Source organism: Mauremys reevesii, linkage group 13, assembly GCF_016161935.1.
Source record: "Mauremys reevesii isolate NIE-2019 linkage group 13, ASM1616193v1, whole genome shotgun sequence".
NCBI classification, from domain to species: domain Eukaryota; kingdom Metazoa; phylum Chordata; order Testudines; family Geoemydidae; genus Mauremys; species Mauremys reevesii.
In genome coordinates, this window is record NC_052635.1 from 36354906 (window position 1) to 36369545 (window position 14640).

The window sequence follows — 14640 nt, forward strand, 5'->3', positions numbered from 1 at the left end:
GTATTGCAAGGACTAGGGATGACACCCTGCTAAGCCATCACACTTACATGTGGTATGGTAGAGAGTCCCTGGCAGCCTGGAACGTACATGATGAGTGCCATATCTTTGGGTGGTGGTGCTTGGGGATCAGGGAACTGTTTTTATGACTGTTGAGGAAGTTCCACCATACTTCCTCCCCATCCCTTACTTCCTCCCCAAGACACTACAGATCATCTGGGGAAGGGAATTGGGGAGAACATTAGTTCATGGGGAATTAAGTAGAGATCCGGGATTTACTCAGGTGGGCTAGATGGGTTGTCTTGTGTATCTGTGTGTGACATTACTAATGCCTTGGTTCTTGTTTTCTTTTTTTCAGACCTCAGAAGTCTGTGATACAGCTGAAGCAGTTGCATCACTACGGTGCCAATCTCAATAAGGTAAGCGCAGTCATGCATTGCTCTAATGCAGTCAAAGCTTGAGATGCAAGTTCTCATATCATGTTCCCATTTAATCTTGGTCTGGCAAGAATGTGGAAAAAAATCCTCCATAATCTCCTTACATGGGATTCATGGAATGTCTTCCAAGCTTCCAAGCATGCCATGTTTCAACACTGAGCCATTGGAGATCGGGCTTGCAGCTTGCATTAAACTGTCTATTTAATTGTAGGTCAGTCTAAGAAGCTTCTGTCTTGCAGAAAATTGAAAAAGACTGTTTGGAACAAGGAAAACCAGAAAGTGCCAGTTTGCCACATGTCCAATACTGACTGTAAAATCTTGGACTCCTATTGTAGCAGTGTTGGGCCCAGTGGAGTTAAGCCAGGGATGAATTTGGCACTTAATGTCTTTTCTGTTGTGGGCCAAAAGAAACAGCTTGTGAGGAGGTGTTGGCTAGGGGATGAGATGACAGAAATGGCAATCTATAGTCTCGTATCAAACTGCAATTTGAGAGTGTCCTTCAGTAAAAAAATAACAGTGTAATCTCAATGTATGCTAGGGATGATAACAAGGAAAATCAGAGAACCACTGCTGTCACCTCAGACTTCATAACCAAATAAAGAAAAAAATGGCCTAGGAAAGAAGAGTTCTGCAGGCACCACGATTTACAATCCTGTTGGCATAATTTACTATCTGAGAAAATGAAATTTCCTGTGTTTTTAGATGGATGGGGTGTTTGGTTCTAGCAGTAGATTTCCTCTCCCACACTCCTCCTGCAGGGAAGTTTTCTGTATTTCTGTTTCACCTTGTGAACACATTATCATTAGCTGAGATTTTCATGGAGAGGTCAGCTGGCAAACAGGGTCCAGCAGTGAGAGCATTAGCCTGGGACATAGGAGAGTGGGTTCATTTCCCTGATCAGACACAGACTTCTTATGTGACCTTGAGCAAGCCACGTAGCCTCTTTGTGCCTCAGGTCTTCATATGTAAAATGGGGGTAATAACCCTTCCCTACCTCACACAAATGTGATGAGGATAAGCACAGTAAAGATAGTGAGGTGCTCAGATCCCGTGGTGATGGGGGCTGTACAAATACTTTAGCTAGAAGGCAAATTTTCTGGTTATAAAAGGGTCACAAACCCGAACAAAAAGAAGCATGCAGAAAGAAGGGTGACTACAAAAAGCATGCAACATTAGCAGAAGCAGTATTTAATGCTGCAAATAATGCAACCTATTGTTATATGATACAATGGGAGAGAAGGAAGGGTAGGATGAAGGTTTATAGCAATATGGTCATGCAGAGGCTCCAGATAGTTATGCGTATGGTTAATTGTCTAGCAATATATGAACACGTTTAAAACAAAACAAAAACCAAATCCCTCTCACAGTTACAGCCAAAAAATCCCATCAGTCTTTGGCTATTGGCAACCCTTGACTACAAATCTATGATTATTTTCTTTGTAAATTGGAATTTAACCCACTAAAATACTAAGCGAAGTACCTCCCTTGCCCATAGCCCACTCTGCCATTTTCCCCTACACAATCAAAACTTCTCAGTTTTCCCCCAGGGCCTCTTTTCCTGTGTCCTCCCCACACCGTTCAGCTGACTCTCATTCTTCCCTCTGCACACATGTCCCCACTAGAGCTATGCAGAGGCTGGGTGCTCAATTTCTGAAGGATTTTTGAGATTTCATAATTTGGCTTTTTTCTAAAATTAGGAAAGTTTAAAAATTCTCCACCAAGGAAAATTCTGAACAAAAATTGCTGAGTGTCAATTGAACCATTTCCTTTCAACAAAGTCAAATTGTTTTGTCTTGATTTAGACCTTTTAAAAAATTATATATATATTTTGCAAAATAAAATGTCATTTCAAAACAAAAATATCAAAATGTTTCATTCAAAAAATGTCAGAGCAGGATATTTTAACATTATCAGAACTTTTTTTCTAGTTTTCTTCTAAAATGAAATTTAAGCAAAATCTCTAGTTTCACAAAGCATTTAGATAGAATGGCACATTCCAAACTCCACCAGAGAGGTCCTTTGGGGCCATCTGCCTGTCCCAAGTCAGGGTAAAGGAGGAGGGTTGGGCGTGGGGCTAGCAACTCCACCCTGTAAAAATCAGCTTGCTACAGAAACGCCAACAATAGAGTTAACAGAGACTTTTAGCCTGGAAAAAGAAGGGTCTTCAACTCGAAGATGCATGACGCTGGGTGGTGAAAGCCGCGAGGAAGCCACTAAGCCGATCACCCTTCTTGCAGCCAGGAGGATTACCATCGGCACATGGAACGTGAGGACCATGTACGAGTCAGGAAAGACGGCGCAGGTTGCAGCAGAGATGAGGAGCAACAACCTGACCCTACTAGGTGGAAAAGAGGCCGCCCAAGAAATACCTGGCGACGCGACCTTCAGGTTGATAGCAAAAAAATGGGCTATACCTGGAACCAGCTAGAGCGAATGGCCCAGGATAGAAGACTATGGAGATCTGTTGTTGGCGGCCCATACCCCGGTTGGGGTGACGGGCATGAATGAATGAATGAATGCACATTCCAGCGAATGAGATTCTGGGAAAATTACTCCCACCATCACTAGCTCCCAGTCATTGTACTAAAGAATTCAGAAAAGTAATTCCTAACCTGACATGCTGCCCTCATGTGGATTTGATGGATGTCAGGAGTGGAGTAGTGCTGGGGCGTGGTGTCTGCTAGGGTCCTCCTTCTGCTACACAGAGGAGGGACTGGGCCTTCATGCTTCCAGCTAGCCACTGGGCAGCCATGGGCTCCCCCTTTGTGCTTCCCAGGGGAGCAGAATATAACTGCCATATATCTATAAGTCAGCAAGAGTCAAGATAAAATTATAACTGATAAACACTCAGTACCTAAAAAGAGCCTTAAACTGCAAAGCAAACTTTTCTGGAGCACTAATGACGTTTTAATAGGGCTATCTATTTAGACAAGAGACAGCAACCACTGCTGTACTAGATACATTGGAGGCTTCAAACTTTCGAGAAGGAATGGCGTTCAGCTCTTTGCTTGTAATCTCTGTGGAGATCTACAACATAAGGGACTCTTTTTTGCTGCGAGTTGCATATTTAGCAACTAATTGCTAGTTACACATCTTACCAACAAGAGAGATGTGCCATTCTTTCAGCCCCTTATTAATCAAACAATGATCTGGAAAGGAGGAAGATGCCTCTATTAAATAGCTTGGCCCTAGTAGAAGTGATTAAAGTTTCTGGCCTGGGCACAAAGAGACCTGTGTGTAATGACTGCTTTGGCAGTGATGGGAAAGATGCACCCATAGAGCAATGAATGGCACTCTGCACGTGGATGGTTCATCAGGGTGGTTATGAAGGTTTCTTGGAGGTTAGGAGAAGAGATGGCTTAAACACCATATGGCCAACTCAGACATGAGCATAATTGAGTTCATGATGTTACTATGTTGATTATAACATGCAATATGACACTGTTGCTATACCGGAGCCTTTAGAAATAGCCTTTGTAAACACAGTGCGCCTGCTTCTTCAGCATTTTTCACAAACGGGACACAAAAATAATGACTGATAATAGTTGTCACACTCATGCATCTTCTGAATATTGTTAAAGCACCAGTTGGGCATGTAGTTCATTGTAGCGGGGTGGTTACCCGCTCTTGTCCTCCGGGGCTTAAAACAGCCCAGGAGAGGGCTGTGGCGGGGCAAGAAGCCTGGGCTGATTGGGAGAAAGCAGGCTCAGCTGTGGCCAGGTCCCAATCAGGCCCAGCTGGCCCCTATAAGAGGCTGTGAGCCAGAAGCCCAGACAGTCTCCCTCTGCCTGTAGGGAGCTAGACAAGGTACCTAGTGTGGAGCAGGGCTGGGGAAAGGCAGAAAAGCTGGGGAGCTCCTGCCTGGAAAGCCCCAGGCTGCGGCCTAGCATAAGGCCAAGAGGTACTGGGGGTTGCAGGGGGCAGCCCAGGGGTAGGCCAAGGCAGCAGGTCCAAACCCCTTTGCCTATGATGAGTGGCTGATACTGCAGTCTGCCCCAGCGAACGGGGGCTAGATGGAAACTGGGCAGTAGCCAATATTGAGGCAAAGTGGGGATAGTGGGGTGGGGGTCCCAGGTGGGCGTCCTGGGAGGGACACGGAGGCCAGAAGCTGGAAGGCGGATTACCGGCCTGCAGAGGGCGCTCTGGATGCAGCAATGAGCTAATTCCCTGAGAGACCAGCAGGAGGCGCCGCAGGGGTGAGTCTGGCCCGTGTTATATTCATACTTATTCATATCTTTATTCTTTCTAAAGCATGGCCTTCTGGAGGCAGAACGGTGCTCCTTTTGGTAAAATAGATAAACGTTTAAAATACAGGAAACAAGATAAAAGGCTAAAAGGAATGAAAGCTCCTTCATTACAGCCCTAATTCAGGAAAGCATCGTTATTCAGGTGAGAGATCTGTATCCATTAAACTATTACTTCAGTGGGATTTACAAACATGCTTCTGTGCTTTTCTGAATCAAGGTCCAAACATTTACCATTCATGTATTGCTTCTAGTGCACTGAGACCTATAAGATATTTTCTTACATGTTTTGGACTCAGACCAAAATAGCTTAGTGGATACAGATCTCACACAAGAGGTCCTGGTTTTCCATAATTACTTTGATACTACCAGGGCATTCACTGCCCCTAAATTGAATCTAATGTTTGGTCTACACTTAAAAGTTATGTCAACATAGCTACAACAGTCAGGTGTGCAAAAAACCCCAAACAAACCAACCCCACACCCCTGACTGACATAGCTATTCCAGTTCAACCCCCAGTGTAGATGCAGTTCTGTTGCTGGAAGAATGCTTCCATGGATGTAGCTACCATTGTTCAGGGAGGTGGTATTCCTACACCACCAAAAAAACCCTTTTGTTGCTGTAGGCTGTGTCTACACTATGGGGTTGTGCCAGTATAGCCTCTGTAGGGTAGGCATAAGCTGAATCCAATGGACAGATTTAGAGACAACTAGGACATTAACAAGTGTCATACTCTTTGGAGCTGTGTCAGAGTCACTGCCAAATTTCAGTACCCTTTCAGAAAGGAAATAGCAAACCCAGAGACCACACAGCTCTTGCTAGAGTCTGCAGCTGAAGGACTGAGCTACACATTTGCTGTTCTGCTTTGCCAGTAAACTGTATTGGGAACTGAGCTACAGTGATAGCCAGACCTGTCACACACATCTGTACGCTGAAGATCAGGCAGGCAACTGTGGGAATTTTATTGACCACTGCAGATCCTTTTGCACAAATAAATAAGAGCACAACATTAACAAGGTCTGTTAAATTTCCTTTCTTGACTGCTTCTGATTGTTGTAATAACATTCTACCAGAAAAGGTACTTTTGTTTAATTTAAAATACTTTTTTCCCCCTATTTAACATGTGTCCATAACGGTGTCACTAGATAATAAACAATCCTAGTAAAAATAAAGACTCTATTGATTACCAATCAGTTCCAAAGTAGGACACGTAAATACCGAGCTAAGTTTTAATTACAATGCCATTTACTAATGTGGCAAGTTTACACTGCTCCCTGGGTTCTTTGTTTTATTACTTAACCGAATAGCTGAGGGATGTTTAAGGAGATCATAAAATCTAGATTATTGAGTTGTCAAACAGATCTACTATCAGAGTCAAACTCATTAAAAGCAAAGATCAATAACGCTGCGGCTTCTATAACATTTATTTGTTGCATCCCTCCATGTTCTGACATTGGATGACAAGGCTTATGAGTTCTGGAGATACAGCATTGACATTCTCTGGTGCTGAATAATAATCATGTGAAGAGGAGCAGAGAGAGGATTTTAGCTGAATTACACAGTAAAGGTTATCTGATTCATTATTCTCAACTTATGTTTCATAGTGCAGTGTCTGTTGTAAAGGGAGAAGGAAATCAGAGGGACAAGGCTGGTGCTTCCGCTCCTTCACTATTCTGAAATGCAGTTTTGAAGCCAGTCAGCCCTGGCGTCATATTTCCTGCTCACTATTACAAACTGGAAAGAGACTGTCTTCAAAGTGGGCGAGCCTAGCGGCAATTAGACAGTGGCACAGGAAAAAAGCAATAATTTTCATTAACTTGGTAGTGCTGAGCATTTCAGACTAGAAAGATTTCTGAGTGGAACTTACAGTGAAACTTTATTAGGATGAAAGTCTCCCATTGATGTAACTAACGGCTTCTGGTGCACTCATTCTCTTTCTGTTTCTTGCTTTCTTTCTGCTGTCATTAATATGGGCATATACTACATTTCCCACTATTTTCAGAGTGGTGCGCACCAAAGTACACTTGGAAAAACTGACCTGTTATTTCTAGAATGGAGGTATAGAGTAGTAGCAAATCAGGCAAATGTACGTTCTGTCATAAAACTGTGTACTGTTTCCAGAATTTCAAGTGTCCCAGTTCATATCACTCCTTAGAGCTGGATGAAATTTTTTTGACAAATAGTTTATTCATTGGAAAATGCAGTTTCAGGGGACACCACCACCGCATCCTTGGGTTTTGTGACTGGCTCGTAAGCCCACTTGCAAATCTAAATCAAAATGTTTCATTTAGAAAACTTCAATGAGCAGTTTCAACATTTAAATTTTTTACCTCTTTTTCTGAACAAACCAATTTGCCGAGTTGACACAAATTTGCTACTTGAATTTGTATTTTTCATCTTTCTACTTCTAAGTCATTTAGGTCCATATTTTCATAGATAATTAGGCACCTAAAATACAGCTGGATGCCTAGTGAGATTTTTAAACGTGTCTATGCAGTTTAAGCACATAACTCCCATTGATTTCAACAGGAGTTAAGTGCCTAACTCACTTAGGTGCTTTTAAAAATCTCACTAGGCACCTATGTGCATCTTTAGGCATCTAACTACTTTTTCAATCTGGCCACTGGGCACTTTAAAAACATTATCTAATATCTCACCTTCTCTTCCTATTAAATTTTTCAAGGAAAGCTGTCACTTTCTGCAAATTTCTCAGTAAAACAACCAATCTTCCACCAATAAAAGAGAAGTTTCAATGGAACATATTTCACCAGTCATTTTTGACTTATCACATATTAATCATGTCCAACTTTTATTTTTTTAGCATATTTGTCAGTGGTTTCTAATTAGGAGTGTTCAAAAGTAAAATCTAGAGTTTAACAAAGTTACATAGTAAAGTGATCTGAAAAAAAAATCATAATAAAGCACACATAAAGAGAAAAATACCACACTCTGGAGTAATTAATATGTTAGTCCATCTTAATTTCATATTTAAAAGTTATAATAGTGAATTGGATTATGGGAATTAAACAGCAAACAGTAAACATCCTGAGACAGCAGGTAGTTAAGTGTGATTTCAGACAATTTGGATTGCAAATGCAAGTTTGCATACAAATTCTGGGTTTGTGGCTATAGATGGTAACATATATTTGTGCCATTGCACCAATGTTTGGAAACTTGGGTGTGTAAGCTCCATTTATAAACATTCTTTCCTAAATGCTTGTGTTCTGAATACTCCATAGAATATTCTCCTCTTAGTGCCTATGAAAAACTCACATAAATAGGCTTGGAAATGCACACCCCCAAATACTGGAAAAACATTAATTTTTTTTGCAAGTGAAAAAAATCACTCTTTTTTTCAGGGCATATTAGAGTGAGATGGAGAAGCTAAGTGGAAGGAGGAGACAGATGGATTGACAGAAGGACTAATGTAGTAAAGTTTATTTGCTGTTGGCTGCCTTTTTTTGCTTGGCATCCACTGAAGCATTTGATTATTTATTCCAATGAAACACAAGCTTTTTCTTCCTGAATGTCACTGCGGAGTGTCTTGGCCTATTTTTGCAGCCTTTGGCTTTGGTTAGCAGTTTTGTGTTCAATTTTTGTGCATGTTAATGGTGCTGGTAAAAATCAGAACTCACCTCAATATAAAAAAACCCCACCCACAATGAAAAACTGAAGCAAAGACTCAATAAGGAAAATGTATTGGTCCTATCAGTAAATAAATAGCTCAATTCCTATAGCCTAGAGTCTGCTTATCCCCGACATGGTCTGCCATTGGGTGGTGGGGAGTAAGGGGAATAAACAGACTCTCCCCTCCTATTTGTGTCTGGGTAAAACTGCTGCCCCTGAACACAGACTGTTTCCTAACTATTCTCTAGAAGGGAATTATATTCTGAGGAAGATGGAGGCAAAGAATTCAGAGCCCTGACTGTGTCATCAGCTGGCTGGCTTCACAGAAGGGAGTACGCTGTATCTTTAAAGTTGCAGGGTGGTGTAAGCCCACCCCCTGTAAGACTTCCATGTGCAGAATACCTCCTTAGTGCTCCCACTGGGTCAGTCTCAATACAAGCTAAATTGCACAATCTAGACCTGGGACAATGATTTAAAAAAAAGCAAGAGCTAATTTAATCAGTCTAAAGGCAGTGCAGTGTGCAACCATACAAAGATCCAACACCCAGGCTGGTGGGTATAGCCTTTGTCTGGATGATTGTTTACAATTCCAGAATTACCACTGATTTTTAAAACCATCACTCAGAATGACCCCATGCTGCCAGCCATTAAAAACAAGACAGCTGAAGAAAAATATACCTTGGGTCTATCATCAATCAAAGGGCAGAAAGAGTGTGTGTGGGGGGGTGCGGTGGGAACTAACACAGGCACCATTTGTCATCCAACCAATCATCCATAGGTTAACGACTGAGGCTAAAGAATATTTGGGGGAATAGGGATGGGGAGAAACAAGGACAAATGTTTGTGGAGCCAGGAATGCTGAATAAAGGAGTCAGCCCTGATTGGGGGATGGCCTTCTTTCCCCAGGTTCTTTTCTCATTGCTTCCCATTCTTTTAGAATTTGAACATTGATTTATCTGTTTGTACCATCAAGATTAAATTTCTCTCTGTTCTGATCTTTCAAAAAATTTTAGCCAAGATTTTCAAAACTGGATGCCTGAAGTTAGGCTTCTAACTCCTAACTAACCGTGAGAAGATATCTGATTTTTTTAAAAAGTGCTGAGCTCTCTCAAGCTCCTATTAAAGTCCATGGGAGCTGCTGGTGCTTCTAAAAATCAGGCCACTTATTTAAGTTCCTAACTAACTTTTGGTACCTAGTTTTGAAAATCTTGGCTTTCAAGTCTACCATGCACTTGGGCCTTCTGAGATAGATTCAGAATTCATATTTTGAGACCAAAACTCACTGTTTATTTGACTATATTTTACTTTAAATATGTTTGGAAAGCACTGAGAGATTTTTTTTTTGTGAATGGTGATGTATAAATGGGCTAAATTTTGCACTCAGTGTTAATTTGGAGTAACTATTTGAATGGCATTAATCTAGTTTTAGCAGAGTTAATGTAGATTGCATTTAGCTTATTATTGCTCTATTCCAGCCTTTTACTTCCACGTTACACGTTTTATGCTGTTTATAAAGTGTGGTTATTGTTAGAAAAGAGACTGTATTGAGTTCCATATTTATTCCCTCTCAATGACTTCTAGGTCAAATTTGATCAGTTTACAAGTCACAGGATGTTTTCTTTCTAACTGCAAGAGCTGTAAACTCAGCTGAGATCTGAAAGTCAAGCTGTGAAGAGCAAGGATATCCTGTTCTATGCCTCATGCACATACATGGTCAGTTAAATTTTGCTTGCAGAATCTTTTATTACCAGAAAGAGAGACACAACATCTTAATTTTCAGATCCCAGAGTGTCTTACTCTTCTAACACACTGCAGGTTCTATTATAGACCAAAACGTTCTCAAGAAATCACAGCCCAGAAGTTCGCTCTGCAAGTACTAAGAGGAGCAAAAATTGTCTTTTCAGTAAAGTCAGCAGATATCAATTAAAGATAGACAGGAATCTTCTCCCTGGTTCTTTTTTGGATTGGGAAACAATAGAATAGGTCAAAGCTGCTGCCACACCCAGCTGACAACGATGACAAAATGGTTTTTGGAATGGCATCAACAGTCATTATGTTAAGGGCTATCAACTTAATAAATTGACTTGTAAACGTTTATAATTAATAACCAAACTCTTTTAGGGATGACACTCTCCCCTTTGTAAAGGTCCCATGCCTCATTTTAATTAAATATAAGCCCTGTCTTGACAGCACAAGTGGTACATAGGCTGAGTTCTGGTCCTCAGCTTTAGGTGCTTTGAATATCATTGGTTAATATCAATCTCAATTTTCAGTAGATGAAAAAAGATGGCAGGGTTGTAAAATAGACTAAGGGAAAATATAAATATAAATTTCAATTTATATTCTGTGCTGAAGTGGGTCCATTTTTCTCTGATTAAAAAGGGTTTTTAGAGTTTCCTGCATTTTATTTAGGGAGGAAAAAGCAGGAAAACATTTGATGCCAAGACAATTTGCTTTTTCTTTCAAAATATTGCATTGTGGTGTTATCTATTTGCATATCTGATTGCTCAGCCTAGCCTCTTAAATAAACGTTTCTGATTATTTTCATTGACAATGGCATAGTATAATTAACATCTCTTTAATTCCAGATTTTCCTTCTTGTAGTTTCCACTTATAAAATTGTTTTCCCACTTACTTTCCATATATACAGAGCAAACTAACCAGATATTGCTGAGAACAGATATTGATAGGAACAAATGGATCCATGTGGTGTTTTGTGTTTTCTACCAGCGATGGGGATGTGCTGGCTGCCGCTTCCCGCAGCCCCCATTGGCCTGCAACGAAGAACCACGGCCAGTGGGAGCTGTGATTGGCCAAACCAGCGGACGCTGCAGGTAAACAAACTGTCCCGGCCTGCCAGCAGATTTCCCTGATGGGCTGCATGCCAAAAGTTGCTGATCCCTGTTCTGGACCTATTAAAGTCAATGGCAAACTCTCCTAGACTTCAATGGAGCGAGGAATCACTCTGGATGCTTAACAGAATCATATCAATAGTATCCATGAGGCTTCCATCATGGCTACCTCTGACCTAGTGTATTATTTTTATATTTTGAAAATGGTTCCTTTCTAACTTTCCCTTTGTTTCCTTAGTCCCCTACCCCCATGGGGAAGCAACAAACAGATGTAGCACACGGCTTGCTGGCCACCCGTGGGCCACTGTGTCCTGACATACCCCCACCAGGGGTTGGAAGCAGGAGCAGAGAAGAGCCCCTACCCAAGCTTTATGCCAGAGTAGTCTCAGGGAGCCATTTTTGCCCCTTGTTACACTGCCAGAGTGCTAAAAGGGACATAACTGAGAATTTGGCCCAATGATTCTCACATGGACAGAAGTGGGGAGAGTAGAGTAGGGAGTGGATGAATCTGATGCAGCTAAGGAAAGGAAAAGCTGTAATGTAAAACTAGTGAAGCGGAGCATCAACATCCTGAGGAACTGCTGTCAATACATCAATAAGGACCTGTATCTTCTTGGAGGAAATTACAAAACGCCTTAGCAATTTGATTTAACTCTTCATTGACACCACCACAAGCAGTGAGCCAGCTTGCAAAAGAGCTCTTTCAAAATGACTGTCTTTGCATTTCTCTTTATTCTACTTTTGGCAGGACGGCTGTTTAGCAATCAAATTAAAGTTCATTTAATCCGATGAGTTACCAACAACCAAGGCAGCAGGTCTCGGGTCAGTCCCATCTTGCAAGATTATCTGAAATGTACTAGATACTCCTTCATTAAAAAAATAAACAAACATTTTTGCCTATTTGTCTAAAAGGTCTGAAAACTTTCAAACCACGTGCCGGAGTGGATTCTATACAGAGCACTCTATGCTGAGAGAATGCGAGAACAAGTCCTTTAAAAAGCAGGACTTCTCTATATTGAGCAGCAGTATACAAGTTAGAGAGGAGCTGACGTCTTTCTATTCACACTGAAGTTCAGTCTGTGAACAGCAGGCAGTCTGGCCTTCTCAGGCATTCATTTGGTGCCAAATTGCTGCATTATTTTGGGACTCTACAAACAACCCCTTAGGAAGGGGAGGGTTTCCCCACAGTTCATTTGAGATTTTGTTCCAGATCACTCCTTTCTGCAGAAATATCCATGGCGAAGGAATAGGGGCGGGGGAACTGCTTTCAGGACCTTTCCTGGTGTCCCTGTCAATTGGATGTTTTGCCCCAGTTTTAGTAAGCAGATGACAGCTGCTGGAAGGATCCATTGAGAAGCTGATGACCAAGCTGGCTGAGCTTACCTCAAGAACTAATCATTATTAACCAGGCTTTTCATGTTGCTATTTTCCTCTCTGTAGGTCCCCCACCCCACCACAGCTTCCACAGTAATCCTGTGCACACCACTCTGACATTCTGCAGCACCTCACTCCTCCTGCCAGCTACCCTGTTTTTCACTATGAACATCTGGTCACCCTAGGCATATCAGAATAGAACATAAGAATGGCCATACTGGGTCAGACCAAAGGTTCATCTAGCTCAGTATCCTGTCTACCGACGGTGACCAATGCCAGGTGCTCCAGAGGGAATGAACAGCACAGGTAATCATAAAGTGATCCATCCCCTGTCACCCATTCCCAGCTTCTGGCAAACAGAGGCTAGGGACACCAGCCCTGTCCATCCTGGCTAATAGCCATTGATGGACCTAACTTCCATGAACTTATCTAGTTCTTTTTTAAACCCTGTTATAGTCTTGGCTTTCACAACATCCTCTGGCAAGGAGTTCCACAGATTGACTGTGCGTTGTGTGGAAAAAATACTTCCTTCTGTTTGTTTTAAACTTGCAGCCTATTAATTTCATTTGGTGACTCCTTGTGTTTATGAGAAGGAGTAAATAAAACTTCCTTATTTAGTTTCTCCACACCACTTATGATTTTATAGACCTCTATCATATCCCCCCTTAGTCATCTCTTTTCCAAGCTGAAAAGTCCAAGTCTCATTAATCTCTCCTCATATGGGAGCCGTTCCATACCCCCTAATCATTTTTGTTGCCCTTTTCGGAACCTTTTCCAATTCCAATATATCTCTTTTGAGATGGGGCAACCACATCTACACACAGTATTCAAGATATGGGCGTACCATATAGAGGCAATATGATATTTTCTGTCTTATTAGCTATCCTTTTCTTAATAATTCCCAACATCGTGTTTGCTTTTTTGACTGCCACTGCACACTGAGTGAAAGTTTTCAGAGAACTATCCACAATGACTCCAAGATCTCTTTCTTGAATTATAACAGCTAATTTAGACCCCATCATTTTATATGTATAGTTGAGGTTATGTTTTCCAGTGTGCATAACTTTGCATTTATCAACATTCTGCCATTTTGTTGCCCAGTCACCCAGTTTTGAGAGATCCTTTTGTATCTCTTGGCAGTCTGCCAGGGACTTAACTATCTTGAGCAATTTTGTATCATCTGCCAATTTTGTCACCTCACTGTTTACCCCTTTTTCCAGATCATTTATGAATATATTGAATAGGAGTGGTCCCAGTACAGACCACTTGGGGCCACCACTATTTACCTCTCTCCATTCTGAAATCTGACCATTTATTCCTACCCTTTGTTTCCTATCTTTTAACCAGTTACCAGTCCATGAGCGATCCTTCCCTCTTATCCCATTACTGCTTACTTTGCTTAAGAGCCTTTGGTGAGGGACCTTGTCAAAGGCTTCCTGAAAATCTAAATACACTGTATCCATTGTCCACGTGCTTGTAGATCCCCTCAAAGAATTCTAAAATAGGAGGTAATACAGGCCCAAACACAGCAGTGGATGATGTGCCTCCCCTTGTGTGCAATCTAGCCATGTCAAACAATGATAATAAATCCTCTCCACAACCATTATGGACGTATGGGCAATGTTATACATTTATTTTATTTTCATTATATTTTACATGAATTTACTGCAGTTGAAAAGTACTAGTATGATATTTCTGAAACTAAACTCCCTTCTCGTTGGTAGGGTTGGTTCTTTCTAGTCAAGGTTAAGGCACATTGGTAGAGCTGTAAAGCAGAAGTGTGGCTTTTGCCCTTCATACAACTCTATTGGTATAAAAAAATACCTGGGCATAGGTGCCCACTTCCCAGAACCAATAGGACAAGGCTAAGCAGGTTGATAGGTTGCACCTGGGGAAGAGGTGAGCCCTGAAAAGCTAATTGATGATGAAGCCTAGCTGGGCAGGGGCAGGCTGAGCTTGTATAAAGCCAGCGAGCTGAGACCAGAAGGGGGCAAATGGTCTATTCTTATTCTCTGGGAGAAGGGAGGTGTGTTTAGGCCCATAAATTTTGGCAGTAGTCCAAATAAAGGAGTAGTTTACAGTCCCTCCTTGGGAGGAGGGAGTGTGGC

General features: G+C 41.6%; 1 protein-coding gene across 1 annotated transcript in view; it reads left to right on the forward strand.

The window, feature by feature from the left end:
* Positions 1-396: 396 nt before the first annotated feature.
* The window catches only part of DOK5 (docking protein 5), a 136906-nt gene continuing 122662 nt past the window's right edge, over positions 397-14640 (forward strand). The window contains exon 1 of the mRNA XM_039498426.1: positions 397-416. The gene's annotated coding sequence lies outside the window, so the exon portion shown is untranslated. The remainder of the gene's footprint in view (positions 417-14640) is intronic.